The 27,581-nt window shown below is 46.0% G+C and overlaps 1 protein-coding gene across 3 annotated transcripts in view; it reads right to left on the bottom strand.

Annotated features, from left to right (window-relative positions):
- TBL1XR1 (TBL1X/Y related 1) overlaps nucleotides 1–5,711 on the bottom strand; it is a 157,125-nt gene extending 151,414 nt beyond the window's left edge. Inside the window, exon 1 of one of the 3 annotated variants that reach the window (XM_035133426.2) lies at nucleotides 5,191–5,711. The gene's annotated coding sequence lies outside the window, so the exon portion shown is untranslated. Of the gene's footprint in view, nucleotides 1–4,184; nucleotides 4,342–5,190 lie in introns of those variants that run through there. The other 2 variants (XM_035133424.2, XM_035133425.2) reach the window with 2 other exon arrangements.
- Nucleotides 5,712–27,581: the final 21,870 nt, after the last annotated feature.

Here is a 27,581-nt window from a genome sequence, read left to right as displayed (position 1 = left end):
AGTTTTTTCCAAGTTCTGTGGCCAGCATGACTGAGTCGCTTCTGGCGAAACAAGTGCAGCGCATGGAAATGCCGTTTACCTTCCCGCCAGAGCGGTACCTATTTATTGACTTGCACTTTGAGGTGCTTTCGAACTGCTAGGTGGGCAGGAGCAGGGACCGAGCAACAGGAGCTCACCCCGTCGTGGGGATTCGAACCGCTGACCTTCCGATCGGCAAGCCCAAGGCTCAGTGGTTTAGACCACAGCTCCACCCTTGCAAAAAGCAAGACAGGCTAGCATTCTACATAGGACTATTTACAACAGCTGGCACACCATCATGGCTGACTCATGTGAGTGACAAGGTCCAGAGTTCAAGTCTCACCCTAAAACATACTTCACACAACCCCACTTACACCATGGAGACGCTAGGACTTTTTGAGAGCTATGTTACCATTGCTTATCAGCTTCTCCCTGCAGCATATTCCAGATGTTGGAGCAAAATTTCACAGCCTTGTGCCAAATGAAGTCATTCTGTATGCTTGATTTTTACTTGCTCAAACAAGCATGTGCGCGAACACACACACACAGAGAGAGAGAGAGTTCTGAACTTTTAAGCAATTTTCTCGAGTCAGCCATACATGCCCCACCGGCAACCACCTGAGGTGGCTGAGGAAATAACTACAAAGCCAGAATCAAAGTTTTACAATGCTTTTTGCACTTACAGTTTTACAGCAACGCCTTAAGAACTTCAAAGCAACTGCACAAGGCATTCATCATTACCGCCACATAGAGGAATCCACGGCCTTGTAAAACAGTTGGCCTTTTGAGAAGTTGCCCTAAAACTCTGGGGTGAGTAGCAAAGGCACCCAACTGTTCCAGAATCCCCGTATGTTTCCTCCACATAATTGAAGGCACCCACTTCCCAAACACACATGTTGTGTTAGGCCTTAAGGTACCTCTCTGAACCAAACAGCCACCTAAGGCCCAAACACATCCCACTAATATTTCCCTTACTCCTATGCCTACGCTTCAGAAGGGAATAATACTAAACACTTTCCAGGTGTTCTTCATAATCATCTGGGAGCCTACCCAAAATGCAAAATCACATGCATGCCTTCAATTTTTACAGCGTTAACCTTGCACCTCTATAACTAACGTAAGTTACTAGGAATGGGAAAGAGCACACGTATCTCAGGATTCTGGGGCAAACAATGAGCAATACCTGAAACTGAATATTATTGGGGAGGGCAGTTGCAGATTAAATGCATGGGGAGGAGCAAATATGCACCACGTTTAGTTATTACAACATTTTATCCAAAGCCAGAAATCCTGTTCCGGTGTTTTATTCTTCCCGGGGGACAAGCTTTGTTATCATCTTAACTGTTGTGAACAGCCTTCTGCTGAAAGTTGGCCTGTAAATATTGCAAGTAAGCAAGCTTTTTAAAAAAAAGAAAGAAAAAGAAAGATGTGTTAGATGAGAGTGTGGTCATTCTCATCAAACTTTCCGTTCCCAACAGCGGTTGACCATTTGCCTTCTGGATGCTCACAAACAAATGATGTGTGAAGTTTACTTTCCTCTCTCATCCCCGGTTTTATGCCCCCCAGCACCCGAGCGATCAGAGGTAGACTGCTCTGTGCATGGAGGTTCTACTTAGTAATCACGGCCATTAGGCCGCCTCAAAGAATTGCTACAAAAAAAATTAATGCTATTCAAAGCCCTTGTCTCTTAACGTCCCAAGTTTTGTTGAAATCGTTCCCTAGGGAATGTACGATCCTATGCCTCTGGGGAAGGTGAGTGTATTCGCTAATTATGGGGGGGGCAGGTGGCAACTGGGTGGCAACAAGCCACTCCATCAGCCCCACCCATAATATATTCAAAACACACTTTCTGGACGCATAGGATCACCCTGCAGTAGTCTTCTCCTGCTTCCGCAAATGGAACACCCCACTGGTAAAACAAACTTTGGTCAAGACCAAAGTTATTACTCCAGAGCCCTTCCTTTTTCTTTTAAAGGAAGAATAAGGTGGTCCTACATATGCTTTCACTGGAAGAAAATGGACTGAATGTTATCTCCCCCAAATACACTTTTTAATTCAACTACTGTAACGGTATGACCCAATTACAAAGAGTGCGAACAGTAATCTCTATCTAAGTTGCCAATGGCCTCATTCGCATGCCACAGTAAGCCACAAACCACAGTTTACAGAGCACAAGCAAATCACACACCCTTTAGTCCGGGAGTGTTGGGAAAGAGATAAACAAGCCAAGATTCCTAAATTGGCATTGCATCTGAAATTAAGAGTTAGGATTTGGTTTGGTTTAACTGGTAAGGCAGCAGCAAACCTTGGTTTGTTTGCAGCAAAACAAACCACACTTCCTGGTCTGGATGCAACACTAAATCACTGGCTGGTTTCCTCCAAGTGTAAGCAGGGAGGATCAAAGGGGCACTTGTGGGTGGTAAACCATGGTTTACGGTTCATGCGATGCGCAATCATCACCAAAATGTCCAGGTCAAATCAAATCAAATCCGTTGTTTCGTAACTATATAACAAAAATAGCATCCCAGATACTTGTTCAGCATTCAGGAATGACATGCCCCCTGCTTACAACCACATGCGTTCCACCAAAATCCTCCCAAGTTTCTAAGCGTCCAACGCTGTCAACATCTATTTACTTATTTGTTCTGTTTATGGGGACAGCCCATAAAACTCTCTACGCGCCATACAAATGAAAGAGAATGCAAACATAAAACGATAAACCCGTACTACTATAAAAACCACAATATGCTTAAGAACGAATAATCTTCAAGCAGTTTTTTTTATTCAAATGAGTAGTGCTGCCAACAAATCAGCAACCTGTCCAACTTTTACCCAGAATCCACCATTCAGCTAACGCAAAATTCACGCCAACAGCTCCACGGTTATCTCCAAGAGCGTACATTCACTCTGCTTACACACTCCTGGCCTAAAATGCGCTCTCCTGTGCATATTTACTCAGACGTAAGGCCTACGAAGTTCCATGGGGTTTACTCCCTAGTGAAATGAGGGTCAAAACCAACAGGAAACCTCACACGGGCACAGCTTCAAGTTTTATGAAAATTCTACCAAAATTGCCAATAAGGCCCCAACATGTGGCCTAGCTTGAAAACACAAAATTAAGTTTGAAAACTGAACTTTATCTTAAACTTTGGTTGGTGCTGGTGTCTCCAAACTGCAAGGAGACACTGGAAATCACCAGAAATCATAAAATCATAGAATTTAGAGTTACAATACCCTCATATATTCACTGCAACAGACCACAGGCGCAAGGGGGGGAAGTAATTAAGTCCCCCTTTTATTTCTGCTCCGTCCCCTCCCCCTAGATTGCTAGAAAATGAGAACGGCGTGGTGCCTTATAGAAATCAGCTATAACTTCCTTTACACAAGCAGGGGTGGAAAAAATTGAGGAAGTAAAAGCACGTGCGAGAGAGTCAGCAAGCCCAGTAGGCAAAACTCAGGGACACTGTGCAAAAAAAAAAAAGTTCTCTACACCAATCTACTGACCAAAACTTCTGTGAGTGTTTCCTTGAACTTTTTAATACACAAGGGGGGGGCGCTGGCTTTATTTCTGTATTTTGCCCTAACCCAACCTCCAAAGTCATTTGACAAGCCACGCTGCCCAACTTTTATCTGATACCTTCCTCCCCATGGCTGTGGAATAATAATAATAAACAGGAATATTTTGTCTTTGCTGACAGAAGGCGAAACCACACCCTGCTAATAAGTAGGCTTGGAAACACACCTCCCCCCCCCCGGTTTTTTAAGCTGGGCAAAGGAAAGAAAATAAAAGATGTAAAAAGGAGAGAGAAGAAAACACCAGCTTCACATGCCTTCTTTCAGCATTTTTGGACGTGGACCTCCAAAAATAACAACTGGTGAAAAATACCGACTGCACAAATGGTATGTGTGTGTGTGTGCTTTAGACACATTAAAGCAGATGCACCCATGTGCTTTGTCCACTAAAAAAAATTTAAAATGCTAAGGCAACGGTTCTCCCCAGAACTTAAAACCCAGGAATCTGTCCTCAACAACTTTGGAGGAGTTTTAAAAGACACCTCCCCTCCCCCAGTTTCCAAAGCAGGTGAAGCAAGAGAACAGAACCCCCCCTCAATGTGCTTTCCCCCCCACCCCCCAATAGGAATAAATGCAAAAACAAAAGGCAGAACCTGTTTTGTGTTTTTCATCGCTTGCAAAGCCGCTCCAGAGCAAAGCGCCAGGCAAGGCCCTCTTTTCACACCAGTCCCTTCCCCCGCTCCCAGCCCGGCTTCAGCCACAGCTACAAGCCCAGCTTCCCTTCCCCCAACCTCTCCTTTTGCAAACAGGCATTTCAGGCGCAAAACCCTTCCAAAGAAAACTTTCACCTCCCTCCCAACCCGGCCCGCTTTCCAGCAAACACAAACCCCCACTGACCTCCTTTGCATTTTATTATTATAATAATAATAATAATATAAAAAACCACACTTCCGATCTTTATATTATACAAAAGGCGTGCGTGCGTCTTTCTCGAGCAGGAAATAAATGCACGGGAATCATAAACTCTTCTCCTTTGCAGGGGGAAAAAAATCGGTCTAAAAATAGGCTATAAAACCAGCTTGCTTCATAATGGCTGCTGGCTTGCATTTATTTGTGTGCAAATCCCTTCCTGGTCTCCCCCCCCCCCTTTTCCTGCGCGCCCCCACCCCCACCCAACCCAATCTTGTGCTTTCAAAACGCGGCGAATCAACACTTTGCGCCCCCAACCATGGGAGGGGGAAAAATATTTAAACTTAAAAGATCCAGGTTTCCCAGTGGGTTGGGGTGGGGGGGAAGGGAAGCGAAAGGGCCAAGTTGAAAAATGCATGTTACACTCCTGCCCATCCCCCACTCTCCCTCCTCCAACTCTCTACAAACACAGGCGCCCTTCCCCCCACCCCACCCCCAGCCTCTGGTCTCAACACACACACACACACCCCTTTCAAATCCTTCTCTCCAAGCCCCCCAACCCCCACCCGGGCATAATAAGGCTTTTGCATTTACTTTATGCGAGGCTTTCCTTCCTTCCACCAACCAACCCCCCCCCGGGGGGCGCACCGCCCCAGATAGCTTTTGCGAAGGGTACATTTAAGCAGCAAAGATTAAAACACACGCGCAAAAAACACACACACACACACAACAAAACCACTCTCTCCTTACCTTGCAAATTGATGGCTCTCCGTTAAAGCTCGTTCTCACCCCCTCCTTTTGCAATGGAGGCAGAAGAGCGAGAGGAAAAAAAACATAGAGAGAGATGTGGAAATGCAGTTTCCTCCTTGGCTTTTAATACAAATATATATTTAGGTAAGGCATGTAGGAACAAAAAAAAAAAAAGACGGGTCTGCAATTGCAGGAGAAGCTCCGGGCGCGCGCCCCCCCTTCTTCTTCCCCGCCTCCAAAAAGGAAAAAAAAAAGAGACCGCAAAAAAGCCACCCAAAAAATGCAATGTGTTCAATTATATCCCGATCCTCTGTGTGTGTGTGTGTTGGGGGGTGGGGATTTAAGAAAAGGGGGGGATGGTGGAGGAGGGGGGGTGGAGAGATTACAGATCACAGTCCCAGGGAAGGAGGAGGTAATAATACTACTAATATTAATAATAAGCAATCTCTCTGTGTGTGAGTGTGAGTGTGATTTAGATGGAAGAGGAATTGAGGCAGAATGTTAAAGCTGTTACTAAGGGAAGGAGCCAAAACGGTTCAGAGCAGCCAACGGCTCTCAGACACTCAGCACTTGGGGGGGGGGGGGGGAGAGAGAGAAAGAGAAATGTGGCCAGCCATACAGAAATGAGCAGGAGAGGAGAGACACACACACGCACAGCCACACACATCTACACACATACACAGAGGGAGAGAAGGGGGAAGGGAGCGAGGCGAGGCCTGGCTGTGTTTTCTGTTGCTTTTGCTTCCTGCAAAAAAAACAACAACACACAAACAAACCCGGGGTTTGCATGCATGCACGCATGCAAAAAAAACAAAAAAAAACAGGAGGAAGCAGAGCAAGAGAGTGCAATGGAATTACATTTTTTCCCTCTCTTTTTTTTGGGGGGGGGGTTCCGCCCCTGTGAAAAGGTGGGGGAAGGCGCAAAGATTAGAAATAAAATTCATGAGCCATAGGGGAGGGGAGGGGAAGCAAGAGGTGTATCGCAGGGGCCTGTTTTTTGGGGGTGTAAGTCTGTCAAACACCACCCTAAAAGGCGGGGGCGGAATAAGCATATATGGAGCCCAGCGATTTGGGGGGGGGGGGTGTGAAGGGTATCCCTTCTCCAAAATATGCCACCATCAGAATACTGGAAAAGAAAGGGTTTGCACGGGGGTAGGTTAAATGGGGGTTGCAAAGCAAGTAGGGATAAAAGTGGGGATTGGGAATTCCCTCCCACTTCCAAATGCTTAATAGATTATTTTATTTCATTTAATGTTGGAAGCCGCCCAGAGTGGCTGGGGAAACCCAGCCAGATGGGTGGGGTATAAGTAATTTATTATTATTATTATTATATAGGGCCTTCCCCAAAGGAGAAGGGAAACCCCTATAAATGGAAGGAACTATGAAGGGGTTATCTGTAAATTGGAATTAAAAGTTACCTAGCCAGATGGGTCTGGTATAAATAATCAAAAAATTGTTACAGTGGTACCTCGGGTTGAGTACGCAATCTGTTCCAGGGTGCTGTTTGCACCCCGAAAAGTACTCAATCCGAGCGGCGCTTTAGCGCATGCACAAAACGCCAATAGAGCGCTTCTGCGCACGCATGAAGCGCACAGAACGCTTCTGCGCATGCATGCGCAGCAGAACCCAGAAGTAAACAACCCGAAAGTATGCAACCCGAGGTATGACTGTATTGTTATTGTTACCAGTGTGGGGAAAACAGCCCATTCTGACATGCACTGGTAGAAAAACCAGCATTCTCTCGAAAACAGAGAAGCCATGGTTCCGAGTGTGCCAGGTTCAATTCCCAGTTAACTATTGAGGAATTCCCAGTGAGTTTTTGAGAGCCAGCATGGTGTAGCCAGGATGGTTAGAGTGTCGGACTAGAACCAGGGAGGCCTGGGTTCAAATCCCCATTTGGCCACACACAAATTTCGCAGGGTGGACCAGCCACTGCCTCTCGGCGTAGTAGCTGTACCTCGCAGTGTTGTGGTGAGGGTTAAATGAGGATGTGGAGAACCACCTATGCCGCCTTGAGCTCCTTGAAGGGAAAGGTGGGGTACAAATGCAACAGAAAGATAAAAATCATGGTGCCTTCGGTTTAAATAAGATCAGGAAGAAGGAGATGGGGGAGGAAAACCTTCCCTGATGGCTTAGGGGGGCTCTGCCAGCCAGAGTTGACAGTACTGATAACAGCAGGCATCAAAACAGAGTAAAAAAACCAGATACGGTTTTCTTAAGTGCTGGAAGGAAAAGCAACACTCCAAAAACTTTCCCAAGCTGCAACAGAGGCCTAATTCTAGATCTGAATGTTTACGTATGCGCGGAAATATGCAGAAAGAGAAAGGCAGGGTGGGGGGTGGGAAGTACAGTAAAAACAAAAAAAAAATGTCCAGAGGATGAAGCATTGTCTCTAAACCCTCAGCTGAAATATACAAATAATCAAAGCAGCAGCGTTCAGAAAGGGGAGACAGCAGGAGGAGGAGGAGTGGAGGAAACAGCGGGTGGGGGATGGGAAACTCCCATTACTGTCAGAGGGAGGAAGAGGGAACCAGGAAATTGCATTAAGCAGATCAAGTCATTATTTGGTGTTCTGCACATTTGAAATGAAATGTGCAAACCAGCCACAGAGCGTGTAGGAGGGCAAGGAAGGATAAAGAAACACGGAGGGTGGGGGAGGAGGGGGGCAGTTCTAACAGGAAAAACACGCCCCATCTGCGAAATGCAGCTTTGAGAAACAAACCAAGGGCAGAGGATACTGTACAGCTAAAGGTGACACAGTGGGGTGTGTACAGGGAAGGTGGGGGCTCCCTCCTTGCCCACTCCCCACAGGAAACCAAACTGGAGGGGGCACGAAACACAGTTTGGGGAAGAGAGCTTTTTCCGTCGTGTTTCGCACGAGCCACTCGGAACACTCTGGACAATTTTCAAACACGCACACAGACTTAGGGAGCTGCATACCCTCCAACATTTCTCTGTTGAAAACAGGGACGTCCTTTTCCATTATTATTATTATTATTATTATTATTATTATTATTATTATTATTCCCCACCCATCTGACTGGGTTCCCCTAGCCACTCCGCTGGGCAGCTTCCTGCATTTATGAAAACATAATAAAACATTAAACATTTTTTTAAAAAAACTTCCTTATACCAAACTTCGGCCCTCCAGATGTTTTGGACTACAATTCCCATCTTCCCCAACCACTTGTCTTGTTAGCTAGGGATCATGGGGTTGTAGGCCAAAACATCTGGAGGGCCGCAGTTTGAGGATGCCTGGTACAGGGCTACCTTCAGATATCTTCTAAAGGCTGTGTGGTTTTTTAGCTCCTTGGCTCAGGGGTCGCATAACTTTGATGCAAACATCTATAATGTTCCCCTCTACAAATGTAGACAGAGAACTAAATGTGAGTTCCATCTTCCGCCTGATTATCCCTGACAGTCGAAGATCTAGAAGCAGGACTCCTGTTGTTGTTGTTGTTGTTGTTGTTGTTTAAACCTAGGAAGGTGCCTTACAGCGAGTGAGGCCACGGGCACGACTAGCTCAGTATTATGTACACCAGCATTCCCCAACGCGGTGCCCTCCAGATGTGTTGGGGTACAACTCCCACCATCCCTGCCTGGAGATGCCAGGGACTGAACCCAGGAATTTCTGCGTGCCAAACAGATGCTCTGCGCACGGAGCTATGGCCCAAATTTTGCTCTCCATCCTTTGCACCACTCAGACTGAAGGGGCACAACTCTCAAATGTCTTAATTGATACCCCTTGAACCCTGATATACCTGTGCAAGTGGGTCTGCACCCTGCTCTCTTCCTTCCCGCCCTGCAGTCAGGAGGAGGAGAACAATTATTTACTTTTGAACACTAGGGGCACTGTGTCTTTCAAGCTCAGGTGACAGTTGCCCTCAGCTGCTAGGAAAACACAGGTATCTGGTAGGGCCGCATTTCTTATCTCTAGTAGCTGCTGTTCTGGAATTCGCTGGTAACCCTGATACACATTTGTAACAATTAAGGGCTTGTAAAGAAGATCCTTCCTTTCTTTTTCAGGGATTGTTCAAAACCATTTGGCTGTATACGGACATGTTCCCCTAGGGGTTTTGCCCTAGTTGCAAAAGATTTTTCTGTCTTTATATTACTAGGTTTTCTTTGAAGAGTGTAGGCTTTCTCCTCCCCTCTCTCTACCCTAGGGATTAGTGTGCTTTTGTGTGTGTGTGTGTGTGTGCTTGTTTAGAAGAGCAAACAAACCTTGCCTCTTCAACAACTCTAGTCCCCTCTCTACAGGAAGAATTCTCCCCAACAATTAAAGTTGAGCAATCATCATGTCGACATTGTCCACGCATCTGGGGCAGTGGCGAGGGGCAGGCAGGAACAGAGTTGAGCCCTCTCAAGGTAGGGGCCAATGGATCCGTCAACTTTGACTCCATTCATTTTCTCTCTTTTCCAAACTTCAGTTCAGTTCTCTACACTTCCACCTCTGTTTGCACAAGTCCTCATGAAATCTCATCAGTATTTTAGTGCGAGTATCTCCCAATACACACAGTTTTGTATTCTGTTTTGCCTAATATGCTGTCATGGACTGGTTGGACACAGAGGGATGGTGGGATGCACCAGCTGGGGAAACCCCCAAGTGGAGAAGACTCAGATCTTGGGGATTAGTGGTGGGACAACCATGAGGGGTCAGAGGGAGAAGGCGGAGCAGACTGGGAAGAGGAGGTGTCGGAAGCTGAAGAGGTAACAGGGTTTAGTGAGCCGGAAGAAACTCTGGCAGAGAGAAGTCCAGAATCAGAAGCTGGAGAGGAGGAGGATCAAGATGCAGAGATAAGTCAGGCTGGTGAAGAAGCCAGGGTGTCTCCCCCTCCTGCTGCGACCAGCTGCCCTCCCCCAGTTTCCCAGTACCAGAAGAGGTATGAAGAAGGGGGAGCAGAGACAGGCACACTGGCACAGTCTCAGATTGTTTGGAAAGGACCCAGGAGAGGAGGAACATCAAAGGAGGGCTGTGTTTCAGCTTGCATAATGTTTGGGAAATTGCATATTGGGTAGGCCCACCTTTAAATGCGGATTGAATCAAATTTCTGCTCCATCTCTATCTCATGTTTTGCTGCCTCTGCCCTGTGCACACATTCAGCAGAAATTCTAAAAGAGACCACACCATACACACTGTGTCCATGGAGTCTGTCCACACAACTGCAGACCCTGCCACAATGACACCTTTATTTTTATATATTTATTTATACCCCGCTTGCTTCCCTGACGTGACTCTGGGCAGATTGCAGATAAAAACAATAATCGCTTAAAACATAGGGAAGATTGGTGTCTTTAATGCTACGCTTCCAGCTTGGAACTTCTGCATCTCATTGCTTCCTGTTCCACGTGACTGGTTCTTCTCACAGCGTTTTCATTTTTTTAGCGTGAAATAGAATTCTTTGGCAATAAGAAAGAATGAAAATTAGGAGAGGGGAATCATTTGAGCCCTGCTGTCCTCCGGGAGGAGGAAATGCATAATTACAGGACAATTATGGAGCAATTCATTACACATGCAAAACAGGGAGCAGTTGGAGACAGATGGACCAAACTTCCAAGCAAAGCGAAGGATGGATGCTCAATAAACAGGTCATCTACTGCCCTGAGGTTCATGATGGAAGAAAGGTATGATATAAGTAAAGCATGCAATTGTGGGAGTCTAATTTATTTTGCTGCATCAGATGAACATGGTGCAGCCATCCTGGCCCAATTTGACCTGCACAAAACTATTTTCCAACGGAATGGCCTGGGCCAATTACTCATGTGTCCCGATTTTCCATTAGCCTGATGCTTGGTATTTTGGATGAATGAGGCTCTGTTCTCAAGTTGTCTTCAAATCAGGTCTGGCAATATGCTTGGAACCAGCTTGCAATGTAAACTTTTCAGACAACAAGCCTGCTAATGGGAGCAGCATGATGTCAGAGATGCAAGCTCACATGGGACTTCAGCTCCTCTTCCATCAAAGGAGAAATCACAAGATCAGTCGTGATGGAGCCCCAGAACCATTTCCCGGGGTTGTTGAGGATTCAGCTTTTACCGTGGATTTGTGGGTCTCAAATCACACTTTGAACGGTTCAACGAAGCTTGATCATGCAAAATTCCTTGACTGAATCCTCTTCAAAGAGTGGTACGCTGAACGAGGAATAGTTGTGCCACAATCTTAAAAAGAAATCTGAACACAGTCTCAAGACCTATTCAACCTGAACAACTCCACCTAAGGAATGAACCTATGATATTATTATAATATTGAAATATGATGTAGGGTAGAGGTTGCCACCTGCAACCGAAACCACAGCCCTAGCCACAGGACCACACTGACTCTCTACAAATTCAGATTTAAAAATAAATAAATATAAAGGAATACAAAGGCAATATGTAAGTCATTGGTAAGACGAAGAGCATCTATTGCTGCTTATCCAGTAATTCAAGACTGAGAAGAACATGTCTTGAAAGTCTTGTTGCAATTAGGCAGCCAGTTTACTTCGGGACATGACAGATAATATCACTGGCAGGTTTCACTCATTTAAAGGGCTGCTGGAATATCTTTCTCTGCATCTCCCTCTCCCTCTCCCTCTCCCTCTCCCTCTCTCTCTCTCTCTCTCTCTCTCTCTCTGCAAATGTGCCTCATGTTTACACCCAACCCTTCAAAAACAACAACCGGTAGACTTTCTCACTCCCTAGAAGGTGCAGGTGTGTCTGTGTATACCAAGAAAGAGGCTGTGTGTGTGCTGACATATTGGGCTGTGTGTGTCTATATACATAGAATCATATAATTGTAGAGCTGGAAAGGAACACAAGGATCCTCTAGTCCAACCCCCTGCAATGCATGAATCTTTTGCTCAACGTGGTGCTCAAACCCAGAGCCCTGCTCTACCATTTTCATCTATCTGTGCTGTGTCTATATATGAATGAGTGAGCGTATGACCTGAAAAATTACAGAACCGTGCATTCAAGTGGGCTATCGATCAGAAGCGAGGGACTTTCTCCAGGGCCGCATTCGCTCATGCAAAAATTTTAAGTTTCAACTCACCCATCCACATCTCTCCATCCAAGCGAACTAAGTGGCATCACTATTCACGCACCCATTCCAGCAACACAAAAGTACAAAAGGAGAGTGCCAACATCCGTAAAGGGACCCCTGACCATTAGGTCCAGTTGCGGACAACTCTGGGGTTGCAGCGCTCATCTCGCTTTACTGGCCGAGGGAGCCGCCATACAGCTTCCGGGTCATGTGGCCAGCATGACTAAGTCACTTCTGGCGAACCAGAGCAGCGCATGGAAACACCGTTTACCTTCCTGCCAGACCGGTACCTACTTATCTAATTGCATTTTGACGTGCTTTCGAACTGCTAGGTTGGCAGGAGCTGGGACCGAGCAACGGGAGCTCACCCCATCGCGGGGATTCGAACTACCGACCTTCTGATTGGGAAGCCCTAGACCAGGCATCCCCAAACTTCGCCCCCCCCCCAGATGTTTTGAACTACAATTCCCATCTTCCCCGACCACTGGTCCTGTTAGCTAGGTATCATGGGAGTTGTAGGCCAAAACATCTGGAGGGCCACAGTTTGGGGATGCCTGCCCTAGACTCTGTGGTTTAGACCACAGCGCCACCCATGTCCCTGCCAACATCCTTAGATAGGAGCAAATACCATTCTTTTCCATGTATAAGATTAGGGGTTTTTTAAACTAAAAAATGATGTTAAGCGGGGGGTAGTCTTATACACGAGGGCAATCTCTCCCAATTTTCTTAATTTTGAGTCCCCCAAAATAGGGGGTGTCTTATACACATGTTATACACAGAATTGTGCAATGAAAGTGGTTCTCTGAATCATTGGCACATCCCAAATAAATCAGTAGAAGCAGAAGGAAATGCTTCTTAGAGATTTGAAAAGTGCAACACTGGAAACAGGAGGAGAACCTGACAAACGTCACGAGCACAATATACCTGTTTATGCTCAGTAGTTTTGAGTGGAAGTTTGGTTATAAAATTAAAACTAAGGGATGCCCCAGATTATCACCCAACACCTCCATTTTCTTTACTGGGTGCTGTTTATATATATATATATGTGGTAGGACATACATAACTTTGGTAACTATCTGGTTTAAACCTAATTGAAAGAGTGGGCAATGGCCAATGTATTTTAACATTTGAGGAGATGGCAAAGGTCACGAGGGGGACAAGACCACAGAGGTTTTCATATTTCCAGGCAAGAGGGGCAGTATTGTAGTAAATGCCCAGGTCGTGTCATTAATTAAGTTCCACGTTGAGTGTGGCAGGAGATATGTGAATTTCACAACAATGTGGTTCAGACACAATTGAAAATTTAGTGAGTGGCCATGCAGTTGTTTCTACTGATGGGTTACGGTAGCTTAAGGATTTAATTATTGATACTGACTTGGAAATGGTTGTTAACCTTCCCACAACTGCCTGTGGGCAATTTAGAAAAGTCTTCTTTTGTCAGTTTCCGAATAGAAAAATCTGGAATATAATTTTCCGAATAGAAAAATCTGGAATATAACTGTTTTTGAAGCTAACCTGCTATAATACATTTGTGTGATGAGCAACAGAGGAAGAGATCTATTGAAAGATGACCATTAGTTGTGATTTTCTGGAAAATATTCAACCTTATACCTCCTTTGCTCTTTCTTAATGTATAGTTTCTCTTTCCCCCCTTGCTCTTAGTGTATATATTTGTATCCGTGTTTTTAAAAATTAAACATAAAACATTTAAAAGGTGTGAAGGAATTAATAATGAAATTTATTTATTTTAAAGGCCTATCTGCCAAGTTTTTTCATGGGTACTCAAAGCAGCAAGCAAACTATGAACAGAACAATACAAAAACAGGCAAATTCCCCAATTAAACACACCATCAAAATATTAGCATAAAAGCTAAAAGCAAATTTAACAATTCCAAAACAGCTTTCAAACTGAAGCTGGGAAACAAATTAATTAGTCCACTGAATTCCTCTTTAAATGAATGGAGACATTAATAATGAAAGCAAGTGAAATAACAATAAGAATCTTTCGCACCAAGAGGAGCTGGTTAAAAAAAGGAGCTGGCAGCCCAGCCCTTTGAAGAGCAAAGATTGTATGATACAGTAAGCTAGCAGTGGAAAAAAAAAACCCTCTCGACTTCCAGACAACACCTGTCTGTTTGGGGAGTCCTGCAAGGCTTAACAAAGATCCATTTATCCAACTTGCACCTGACCTTTCAGACATCAAGAAAAATTGTCACTCCTCTCCATCATTCGCATCAGAAAGACATAGGCAGTGCTTTGTTTTTACGCGCAAAAATGGTGCTGGTACTCTGGGCAGTTGCTGTGGGCACAAAATTTCTTCAGGGTCAGGAAAAAAAATTACATAAATTTTTTTCTAGCTTTACTAAGGAGGCATCCGGGCTCCAGGAACCTGTCAGAGCCTTGTGCCTCCTTCCCCAAGCTCAGAGAAGGAGGCATGATGCTCTGCGGGTGGTGGTATTGCCTACTGTTGTGTACCATCAGAAAGAAAGGACTGGACTTCATATAATAACACAACGTTAAGAGCAGAGCAGGCACTGATAACACTCACAGACACCAAGCCTACAGCCAGTGCTGCTGCAAACAGGGCCGGCGCGTCCATTAAGGCAAACTAGGCAGTTGCCTAGGGCGCCAAAATGAAGGGGGCGCTGATGTGTCTCCCCACTCGCAAACACTCTCTCTGCCACTGCCCCCACGGCAGCTTTCGCTCCTGCTGCTGCTTGCTGCTGCAAAGGCGCTTTCCTGCAATTCCCTGCAGGGGGCCGGGCCGCACAACGGAGCCAGAAATCGGGGGGGGGGGCTCAAACCAATCAATCAAAGCAGGCGGGGGAACCTGAGCATGCGCACGCCCAGTTGTTAGGCAGACGGGTTTAAAAAAAGGAAAGGAAAAAAGAGTGTGCGGCCTTCGGGGCAGGGCGGGGCAGTGGAGGACACGCTCCACACTCCAGGCTCCTCCCCTCACGTGCCTCCTTGGCCAATCACCGAGCGGGAAGGCGGGGAGGCGCCAGAAGGTGATCTCGCCTAGGGCGCAAAAAACCCTAGCACCGGCCCTGGCTGCAAAGGACACTGGGAGGAAAAGATCCTGTTGCCTCAAAGTGTGTTGACTTTATTTCAGCCGCTCGGAAAGTCCCTGCACATGTTGGTTCGAGCACCGTAGCAAGCTGGCCAAGTGCATCTGCTTCTGTGCATTGGAGTCAGCCGTTCACATCACCGCAATTGCCAGGCATGGCTTTCGTCTTCTGCTTTGACATTGGCAGGTGCATGTCAGAAGTTCAGTTCTGTGTGTCCAATGTCAAGGCTTGGCATGGTTGGGCAACTCCCTGCAGCCCATGCTCCAAGCAAGGGATCCACTGGCAACAGCCCCTTGGGCCTGGTCTTCCTCTTCACCGTTGTGGCATGAGCTTGTTCACCTGCCTCTCACTCTGGACCAGAGGAGACGAGCAAGCAGGGTGATGGTGAGGAAGAGGAAATATCACTATCTGGTGGGTCTCTGGCTCTGCCCGATACAAGAATGAAGCAGAGGAGTATCAGCAGCTTGGCCATACTGGCAGCAAAAGGGTAGGCTCACTGAAGGGTGGCTAGTCCAAGGCCAACAAAAACATATCATAGAATTGTAGAGCTGGAAGGGACCCAGAGAGTCTTCTAGTCCAATCCTCTGCAGTGCAGGAATCTCAGCTAAAGCGTCCGTGACAGATGACCATCCAACCTCTGTTTAAAAACCTCCAAGGAAGGAGAATCCACCACCTTCTGAGGGAGTCCATTCCACTGTCAAACAGCTCTTACTCTCAGAAAGTTCTTCCTGTAGTCGGAATCTCCTTTTTAGTAACTTGAAGCCATTGGTTTGATTCCTACCAGTACTTTTTTCGGGGGGGGGGGGGTGAACGCAGGGGTACGCATACCCGTAAACATTTTGTGAATCTTTGTACTTTTGTTCATTTACTGTATTTATTTTCCCCAATTTGACCTATAAAATGGTGGTTTTTCTTAAGTAAAAATGAGAGTACAGCCATACCTCATGTTACGTCCGCTTCAGGATGCGTCTTTTTGGGATACGGACGTGCCGAACCTGGAAGTCCTGGAATGGGTTACTTCCGGGTTCGGCGCGTCCGTGACCTGCATGCATGCGCAGAAGCGCTAAATCGCGCTTTGCGCAGAAGCAACGAATTACGTCATGCACCTGCGGAGATGCGGCGCTCAGGATGCGACCTTTTCAGGTTGAGAACGGGCCTCCGGAACGGATCCCATTTGCAACCAGAGGTACCACTGTACCCCTAAACATTATTTTAGAAAAAAAAGCACTGATTCCTATTCTCCAGAGCAGGAGAAAACAAGCTTGCTCCGTCCTTCATGTGACAAAACGCTTTGTGTGACAGAACCTCAGTCTCCTCTTTTCCAGGATAAACATACCCAGCTCCTTCAAATGTTCCTCACATGGTTCATAAGCAGAGGTTGGATGGCCACCTGTGATGTATGATCTAGTGGAGATTCCTGCATTGTGGGGAGTTTTGACTAGATGACCCTTAGGATCTCTTGCAACTTTACAGACCCATGATTCAAACTTCTCCCAGCAGAAGCTTAAAGTGGCGCCTTCCAGTTCATACGGAATGACATTAGAGCAGCTGTCCATGGAGGTGCAGGTCAATTCTGTGTCCAGGGCAGCTGTCTACGAGCTCCATCTGGTACGCAGGCTGAGTCCCTACCTGCCCACGGACTGTCTCGCCAGAGTGGTGCATGCTCTGTTTATCTCACGCTTGGACTACTGCAATGCGCTCTATGTGGGGCTAACTTTGAGGGTGACTTGGAAACTACAACTAATCCAGAATGTAGCAGCTGGACTGGTGACTCAGAGTGGCCGCCAAGAACACATAACACTGGTCCTGAAAGACCTACCTTGGCTCCCAGTATGTTTCCAAGCACAATGCAAAGTGTTGGTGCTGACCTTGAAAGCCCTAAACAGCATTGGCCCAGTATACCTGAAGGAGCATCTCCACCCCTATTGTTCTGCCCAGACACTGAGGTCTTGCTTCGAGGGCCTTCTGGCAGTTCCCTCCCTGTGAGAAGTGAGGTTACAGGGAACCAGGCAGAGGGCCTTTTGAGTGGTGGTGCCCACCCTGTGGAACGCCCTCCCACCAGATGTCAAGGAAATAACCAACTACCTGACTTTTAGAAGACATCTGAAGGCAACTTGGTTTAGGGAAGTTTTTAATGTTTGATGTTTTATCGTGTTTTTAATATTCTGTTGGGAGCTGCCTAGAGTGGCTGGGGAAACCCAGCCAGATGGGCAGGGTATAAATAATAAATATGTTGTTGTTGTTGTTGTTGTTGTTAGAAGAGCCAACAGCCCATCTAGGCCAGCATCCTGTTCCTACTGTTGGGAGATTCATTCCCCGTCTGCAGTCATAGGTTTATTGTGTATCATATGACTGTATGTGTTTTCATTCCACAGAGTGGATGTGACGTAGACAGGATGTTTGTCTTACTGTCTTCCTAAGTGGGACTGTTGTTTCCTTTGTTCTTTCTCTCTTTACTGGCTGTGAAGCTAGAGAGAGGGAGCCATAATGTAGAGCTCCCAGTTTATATGTAAACAAAGCAGTTTCACCTTATTTACTGACTTGTGTGTGTTGTTCTTCACGTTTGTGAGAGCAATCGCATATTTGGTCTGTGGGGCCAGTTTAGCCACTGGCCCCCGGGACGGCTTATTGCTGACACCCACAGGGGCCAAGCAGATACCTATGAGAAGTCTGTAGACAGGACACATGTACAATAGCAACTTCCCCACTCGTAACCTGCGGGACTGGGATTGAGGGTATCTCGGCTCCAATATTGGAAGCACCGTAGCAGCCCTTGATAGCCTTAATAAGGAAACAACCCTGCAGAAGTTGCAGCAAGGTGAAAGGAACGTTGCAAAGCCCCTTAAGAAACCCAAGCCCGTGCGCACATTTATATTCCAGCAACATTGCAACGAAGGTTGCAGCGTGGCAAGCATCTATCTTGCACACCTTGCTCCGGCACTCATTCATCCGTCAAGGACCAAACGGCTTCGAAGGGAGGCAGAAGTAGATTATCTCAGGATGCCAGCCAGGATCTTGTGACGGGAAAATTCAATATTTTAAATGTTGTCATGATTCATAGTGCAGTCCCAGGTATTTGATAGCAATTACTATAAAATAAACAAGCTCGGAGGTATAAAGTGTTTATTTTGCAACTTAAATTAATGGTCGTAGATTAGCTTTGGTTTTGCTGCCAGGAGCGGAAGCCAATGAGTTGGGCAAAAAAAGGGGGGTGGGGAGGAAGATGGCGTTGTCACCAGAGCTGCTTCTGCCTCAGTAGGGCCCTTTCGCATATTCTATATGATTTAAATATAGAACTACGTGGGAAGCAACCTTAATGCCGAACAAAACCATTGGTCCACCCAGCGCAGTGCTGTCTTACACTGGCTGGCAACAGTTTGCCAGGAGTTCATAGAATCATAGAGTTGGAAGGGATACTGAGGGTCATCTAGTCCAACCCCCTGCAATGCAGGAATCTCAACTACAGCATTCATGACCATGGCCATCCAACCTCTGCTTAAAACCTCCATGGCCGTTACTAGGAGCTGGCCGGGGATCCCAGGGGAGTGAGGGGGGTCTTAAGAAAATAAGGGTAATAGGTTAAGAATGAGGGTAATAGATTTATAAAATGGGAATATTTTTAGAAGACATCTGAAGGCAGCCCTGTTTGGGGAGGCTTTTAATGTTTAATTGTTTTATTTCATTTTTCTATTGTAAGCCGCCCAGAGTGGCTGGGGAAACCCAGCCAGATGGGCGGAGTATAAATAATATATTATTATTATTATTATTATTATTATTATTATTATTATTATTATTATATTTTTTAGGGAAAGTGTAGGCTAGGGGTTTTTAATAGATGGGATTTTTTTTATTTTTTTATTTTTTGTAAGGGAGCTTTTTAGGATTTAAAAGTATTAAATTATGCAAAGATATAGAAAGTATTATTAGATTAGTATGCTATACGGTGAAAACTGCTGAAGTTGGGTACAAAATGGACTCGGGAAGAGTAGGACGGGGAAGTCGAAGTCATGATAATGATATAGATAAGATTGATGTTATTTCTTTTTCTTCTTTTTTGTTATTTTTGTGGTTTTTTGAATTTTCTTCTTTTTTCTCTTTTTTTCTTTTGGTAAAGTTGATTGATTTTTCTAAATTTTTATGTTATGTTGTTATGATAAGTGTTTTAAGTTGAAAATCTCCAATAAAAATTATTTTTTTTAAAAAAAATAAAAATAAAACCTCCATGGCCATCCAACCTCTGCTTAAAAACTTCCAAGGAAGGAGAGTCAACCACCTTTTCAGGGAGTCCATTCCCCTGTCAAACAGCTCTTCCCGTCAGAAAGTTCTACCAGATGTTTTGTCAGAATCTCCTTACTCGTAATTTGAAGCCATTGGTTTGAGTCCTACCCTCCAGAGCTCAGTATCATCTGCTTTCTGGGATTTCAGCCATGGGTTCTCCTTATTTGGAGGTGGTGGGGATTGAACCTGGGACCTTCGGCTTGCAAAGCAGTTGCGCTACCACAGGACTGCAGTTGCCGCTGAGTAACAAAGCAGCGTACACATCATCTGAACCAGCCCTAGGCAAGCATGCCCTGGAACAATGACTTCTCTCTCAATTCTCCCCGCACCCTGATGTTAATTTGATTCAGTATTCAAGCCGTCATTCCTAAACATCATTCGGTGGTGGCATTGCTTCCGCAGCCTGGTTCGTATTCTGACAGGACCTGAGGTAGGCCAAAGCAGCAGGTGTGTTTGCCAGGAGCGATCCCAGTTTCCTTCGCCACTTTTAATCTGTTTCACTCCGTCAGCTGTCCCGGCATTGCTCACAGAATCTGCAAGGGGAGAACAGATTTGGCCGCACAAAAAATCCCGCGCTGCAAATCAGCAGCAGTGACTCACTGGAGCTGTGGTATATTAAGGCAGCCGGTTCCCAGGAAATGTTTCCAGGATGAGATTGAATTTCATGACCTGTGGTAAGCTTTCGCTATGGCATTTCAAGGAGGTCCGTAAAATACTTCGGGGAATTTACCGAAAAGGCACTGTGAGTGGGAAGAAATCGGGCACTGTTGCTATAAGGAACACATCGCCCAGCCAGCCAGAAACAAAATGCAGATGAAGGCAACTGAATCTGGGCTACCGAATAAAGAGATATAAAAGAAAATTATTACCCCATTGCTGCAACTTTTACAAGCACATGTGCACTCACACCTGTTGATTTCTCCTTCATAAGCGCTGCCTTGGTAAGTCACATTCTCCAACATTTTGCTGATAAAAATTGGAACATGGGCCTTGCGCCTCCTTTCCAGCTTTCTGTCCAGGAGAGGTGATGCTCTGGCAGGGAAGCAATCCTACCCAACGCTGCTGCCAGAGCTGCTTCCCCCGTCCACAAGCAGCACAAAATTGGGGCACCTCGGGAGGAAGGCAGAGCCCAGGGCACCTTAGAGGAGAGCATGGCTATCCCACTTAAAATGGGGTATTTGGAAGGGATGCTTATTTCAATGGAGGCAGCAGATTCACGTATCTGTGGGTACAGTCAGCAGAGGCTGGACCGTAGGGGCTCTGCCGCACCAACCTCAGCCTGCCCCCACCCACTTTCCTTCTGACCGGTGGTCGGCTTGGCAGCCATGAGGCCTCCAGGCCTGGTTTATAACAAAAGCCACGCGGTGTGTAGAAGCAGCAAATGGATCAGAAACATCCGTATTCCTGGGGATTCGTCTCAGACAGAAGGGAACCATGGAAAATTCAAAATGGCAGGCGGCTTGGTTGCAACCAGCCACCACAGATCATGGCAATAGTACCACACGCTTCTACTGGAAGAGCACTGTGCTCAGTGGGGCCCACTGGGGCCAAGAAACAAACCACTAATGCTGGGGGGGGGCAGGTATCAGAGGGAACTTCAGTTAGCCGCGCAGCGTTTGCCACACTAAGTACCCACCTAGTAGTCCAACCAACTTTTCAGGTCGCAGTTTGACCAAATACGCTCTCGTTGCCTGTAACAACATCCCCAACATCGGCATCCAAATTGTCATATGCCATAGTCAAAGCCAGGTGTGGGGTGTTGATGCTTTCTAGGGCAATATTTCGCTTTCTCTCTTCCCCCCCCCCTCTCTGTTTCCCTTCTATGTCTGTGAAAAGCTGTAGTTGCCTCCCCAACAGTCGATGAATAGCACTAAACTTGCCACCTATTCTAAGGCAGCAGATCATGAGATCAGCTCTGTTTTGAAGAGCTTGCTACACTTTTAATCCCCTGGTTTCAATAGCATCTGTGATTTGGGGGAAGGGGGAAGAAAAACACCAACTGATAAGAAAGCCCTCTTAATAAATGCAAAGCCCCATTCTTTCTGCGTTTGTGCGCCAACACACACAAACGGCTTTATTCTAATTGCAGCGGTATTTTAATTCCCTCCTAAGCCTTCTAACCCCTTGTTACATCATCTAGATAGAATCAACCATTGGGTTCTCTGAGTCACTATTGCCAGCGACAAACAGAGTCGTTTTTTTTAAAAGGAAGCTTTTAAGGAGCCGCTGGTTGTTTTCCAGACTCCTGCGATGCGTTTCAAGAGACCAAAGAATATCCACTGTCAAAGGCAATTATTTCTGCAGCTCCCTGGCTTCTGCTGCATCGTTCGCAAACGTGATTCCCGGAACAGCATGATTCATATTGTGGTGGCTTGGAGGGAAACAGGTAAGGGGGGGAGGAGGAAGGATGGAATAAGTGGAGTCTTTGGTCTGTTGGCCCACATATTTGGGGTGCTCAGAGTCTCAGGTGCCCTCAGTCAGCACATACCACTCCTGAGAGATACCACACCAGGTCCACTCCTCGTGTCTGAATCTTGAAAATTCAGGGAATTGTGCTATGAGGAGGCAGAGTGGAAAAGCAACATCCTCATTTCTTGCAGGATGAATGTAGGTGGCAGTCAAGAGATGGACTTGTGGAGAGAGGACTTATCATTGCTGGACCAAGACATTTTCTCGCCTAAAGTATGACATGCAACTAAAGTCCTGCTGTGGCATTAGGAATGGACACATAATTGATATCCTCTAAACAGAGGCACTATGCATCAAAAAGTGCTTAACAGCCCCCATTGACACCTCCAAAATCCTTTATAGTTTTGGCAATGTTCTGGCTCTTGGTGGTGAAGATTTGACATGTTATTGTCACTCTGCCGCTGCTTTACTAATGGGAAAGTAGAATGTGTTTGTCGCATAACACGAAGAAATAAAAAGGCGGGCCATGGAAATGTTTGAAGGAAGTCAAACTATGGTATCTCCAAAATCAGAAAATAGCTTTCGCCCAACCCCTTGTTATCTTATCGAAAGGCACCACACAGTGCCGGAAATACTGCTAGGAGGGAGATGTCCAAGTTTATAGATGTACAGTAATTGAACCATCTGAAAAGGACTCTTCGTTCAGGTCCTTGACCCAGCCGCAAAGACGTAATGACGGAGTGTTCTCCCATGACGCAATCTACAAGTGCAGACCCAGGAATTCCTAGGTCTGTACTATATCAGACTTCACATGTTTATATTCTTCTCCACATTTAAAAAATAAAACACTCCCTGGATGGAAAAAGCTAGCATGTCAGGAGAGTGCTTCTTTCCTTGATATACTAGCTTTCCATGGACAGGGAGATTATTTCTGTGAAAGGGAGAATGGCTTGCTTAAGGCCACCCAAGGCACCTCAGATTTAATAATAATAATAATAATAATAATAATAATAATAATAATTTATTATTTATATCCCGCCCATCTGGCTGGGTTTCCCCAGCCACTCTGGGTGGCTTCCAACCGAATATTAAAAACAGTACAGCATCAAACATTAAAAACTTCCCTAAACAGGGCCGCCTTCAGTTGTCTTCTGAAAGTAGAATACTGTAGTTATTGCCTTGACATCTGCTGAGAGGGCGTTCCACAGGGCGGGTGCCATTATCAAGAAGGCCCTCTGTCTGCTTCCCTGTAACCTCACTTCTCGCCATGAGGGAACTGCCAGAAGGCCCTCGGTGCTGGATCTCAGTGTCCGGGCTGAATGGTGGCGGTGGATTTGCCTCATGCACGTCAAACATCATAATCCCCTCACTTCCAGTGTTTGTTCATCTCTAAGTATATGTTTTATTTACTTTTTTGAGGTACCCATGAGGAACAAGGAAAATTACATGCAGGGTATGTGCAGCTAACTAACCATGTTTTGTTTTGTTTTTAAGACTTACGGAGGAATTTTTTTAAGGTTGAAAGGTTAATATAGCCATGTGCCACCAATCAGCATCCAAGCTGCTGGTGACCAGTCCAGATGTAGGATCTTGCCAGCCAATCAGGAATCCCAGCACTGCAGGGTGCAGTGATAGTCTGTATGTTGTGAAAACTGACACGCCTAATAAAACAATGCTGTGACCATCCCATCCGGGGAGCTTCAAGACCTTTGCTTTTGAGCCAAGGTCCCTCACTGCCCATTACAGCTGCCCCATAGAGGCGGCTGGGAGCACAATTTTTCTACAAGTACTTGCATTGATGGAAGGAGGTGGCTGGAAAGCAGTACAGTACTAGTGCATGCTATCTGAGGTGTCTTCTATCTTCACCGAGGGGGAAGGGAAAGCAGAACTCTGACAACAGCCAATTCTTGGATGCAAGCCAGGCAGCATGAGACTGCAGAAACAAGGCTAGGCACAAAGCAGAAAAAAACAATGGTCCCTGCGCTCCGAAGGCACCCTGGCTTGGGCAGGGTGCTAATGTTTGCTAATGTTACACGCAGGGCTGGCTGAGTGCACAAAGAATCCAAATGGCTGCTTGGGGAAGGGAAGGCCATATTGTGGGGTGGGAACCAATAGGGGCCCAGCTGAAGTGGCGCACTTGAGGATCTCTCGCAACATCTCAGAGAAGGTTAGTGGTCGTAGAATCATAGAACTGTAGATTTGGAAGAGGCTAAAGGACGTTCAGCACCCTTCAGTTCCCAGGATTCTTTGGGGGGAGCCGTGACTTAAAGGGGTATCGTATTGCATTGAATGCAAGGTGCAGATGTACCCCATTTTCTGCTGATAGCTCATCTCACACCACACCTTGCAAGAGTGTGTGTGTGAGAGAGAAAGAGAGTAGGTAGGTAGGTAGGTAGGTAGGTAGACAGACAGACAGACAGACAGACAGACAGATGGATAGGAATCCTCCTGTTCATCATTCATTTATAAAACTTTAAAATGAATTTAAAAATATTCCCAGGGTCAGGGGGGGTGTTCTCTCTCTCTCTCTCTCTCTCTCTCTCTCTCTCTCTGTGTGTGTGTGTGTGTGCGCACACACACACGCCTTATTCTAAACTAAAAATGCAAGTAAGATTTTAAATCACACCATTGCAATACAGCTCCAAAGCAGATCTGTGTCAATGGCTCGGCTGTGTTAAACTGGGCCATTTGGCTTTGGTTTATCCCATTACATCAGCTCAGTGTCTTGCAGCCATGCAAAGTGAGGACATGGAATGGGTGGAAAGGGATGGGTGATGGACCAAAATGCTGGATGACTGTGGAAGCGGTGACAGATCTGGCAGAGAGAGAGAGAGAGCGCGCAAATGGGGGAAAGCATTGTTTTCAGAGAGGCCCAGCAGGATAGCACCGTTTGTGGAGGGGTGTGTGTGTCTGTTTGTGTGTGTGTGTGTTGGTTCTATGGAACTGCCTCCCTCTTCCCTTCCTCCCCTCACCCCAGTCGAAACCAGACACTGAATGTTGCATTCTCATCTCCTTACTAATGTCCCTCTCCTTTCTTGCTCTCTGGCAAGGGCACAGCCCATACTTTTGCACCAGAGTACTTTTGCAAGGGTATTGGGAGCGGTTTCCTCCTCCTCCTCTGTGTCAGGCAGCAGCTTTGGGTTGAACACTGCATAGAGTGAAGAAGAATCCAATGCTTTCCCTCCCAGTTCCATTAAGAAAGAAAGACCGGTGGCCCCATGAAATATGAGGTATTGTTTTGCTCTCACTATTCCTCTCAGCAGTTGCTCCAGACCACAGTTATAACCATAGTTATGTCACCACAATCATAACAATCATTTTAAGGTGTTAGCACTTACATATAGAGCTTTAAATGTCTTGTGAGCTATACTCCCCGCAACCCACCTCCCGGAACGGCTAGAATCACCCAGCACCATGTTTTAAACAAACACCCCAATGGATTTTGGAGTTAGCATTTTCCAGAGGTCACTTGTCTCCCATTAGCTTTGCCCTACAACACATCACAGGTGCTTTCGCTGTTATTAATGCATTGTGTACGCTTCCCAGTCTGCATGTGGTTTCGTTTCATCCTTGTGTTCATGTGGAAACTATCTGATGCAGAGACCAAAGCCAAAAAAAAGTAGGTACCTCGCCCTTGGCAAGGACAGTCAGTTATAACCTGACACCTTTGACAAATGGGGCTGCATACTAAACCCCCTCCACATTATTTCTTCCAAGAAAGAACTTCATCCGTACAAGAAAGAACATCAGGCTTCATATTTGCTATCTCATCTCACTTTCGCATTCCAGGTCTTCTCTGGGCCTTCTGATTGAACCCCAATTCCATACCCACCAACATTTCTTCAGTAGTAATAGTAATAATATTTATACCCCACCCATCTGACTGGGTTGCCCCTGCCATTCTGGGCAGCTTCCAACATATATAAAAACATAAACAAACATTAAACATTTTTAAAAACTTCCCTATACAGTGGTACCTCGACTTACAAAGACGATCTGCTCCATGGCCGTCTTCGGTTGTCGAAGTGCCACTTCTGCGCATGCACGAAGCGCAATTTCTCACTTCTGTGCATGTGCCGACCCCATGCGCCGCTTTGCACAGGCGCAGAATGCGCGTGCAGGGCGCGCGGGGCAAAAAAACTTCCAGGGTTGTCAACTTTGGAAGTCAAAACCTTCGGAAGTCGAATCGTTCAGTTGTCGAGGTACCACTGTACAGTGCTCCCTTCAGACTTCTTCTGTATAGTTACTTATCTCCTTGGCTCGGTGGGTCGCATAATTCCATACCCTCCAACATTTCTCCAATGAAAATAGGGACGTCCTAAGGAAAAGCGGGACATTCCAGGATCAATTCAGAAACCGTGATGGCTTCTGTAAACCCGGGACTGTCCCTGTAAAATAGGGACACTTGGAGGGTCTGCAATTCCCAGTGCTATTTTCCTAGAAAAAGAGGTGCCAGAACTCACCATGAACACCTCCCTCTTTCTGTTAGCATGGTGATGGCGCCCACCTGAGAGGTGCCAGATCTGAACTCAGGTGAGTTCTGGCTGGGGGGGGGAGGGGGAAGCCCTCCCAATTCTGAAATAGTAACCGTTCATGCAGACTTTCCTTCTCCTGACTTCCCATGTGAAGTTTGTTTGTTTATTTACTTCCTAACACTGATCTCCTGCCCTTCTCCCGTCATGGAAGCCAAAGCTTCATGTGGTTCCCACAAAGTCACCAATCCAAGCACTGACCAGACCAGGATCTGCTTAGCTTTTGCAAGGATCCACATTCCAAAAGGGATCCACTGACAAGAGTTCCCTAGACCTGTTTGCCCTCTCCACCATTGCAACACCCTCGCTATGTGTCCCGCTTGCCGTTGCTTTTGTTATATGCGAGCCTTGGAGAGCTAGGCAGGACCTTACATGTTGACACAAATAAACCAGGTTTTGTTCCTTGCCCTTCATTTTGAAAAGGGATGTCATGTTAGAGGAAGGGAGGGAGGGGAAGGGATGAGTAACGCATGAGGTCTGAAACAAGACAGAATAAATCTGGAAATTACCGGTAGCTCTCTTTTCTTCTCTATGCAGAAATACATATATATTGTATATATCCAAATTGCCTAAGTTATTTGAGTGCAAAGAGTTCCCCATAAGGAACCAATGGAAATCCCATCGCATGAGTCACTTGTACAGAGATGAAAGCAAACACTCAAGAACATGCTGCAGTTGGTGGCTGAAAAGGGATGATAGTGTTCGCTCAGCTCCTTATCATCCCTGTGCTGTCTAGACACACGTACTCTGGAGATGATGAGTTCACAGAAGAATGCTGGCCACAGAGTCCATGGAGAATGCAAAGGAGGATCTTAATATCAACTGAATGGCGCAATTTGGATACGGCAGATGTCTTTGCCATTCACTGGATTGGGATGAAAGGATCGTGGTTGCATCGATGGCCTCTGCCGTTATGTTTATTTCTGCATTCTCCTATCAGAATAATGGACTTAACAGCCAAAACATGATTCATTCATTCATTCATTTGATTTATATGCCACCCTTCATCATAAGATTTCAGGGTGGTTCACAGAAGAAAATACAGGATAGAAACAAGTAAATAAGTGAAACAAAACAGCAAAA

The sequence above is a fragment of the Zootoca vivipara genome, chromosome 5, assembly GCF_963506605.1.
Source record: "Zootoca vivipara chromosome 5, rZooViv1.1, whole genome shotgun sequence".
In the NCBI taxonomy this organism is placed as follows: domain Eukaryota; kingdom Metazoa; phylum Chordata; class Lepidosauria; order Squamata; family Lacertidae; genus Zootoca; species Zootoca vivipara.
This window is presented reverse-complemented; position numbering and strand designations above follow the sequence as displayed.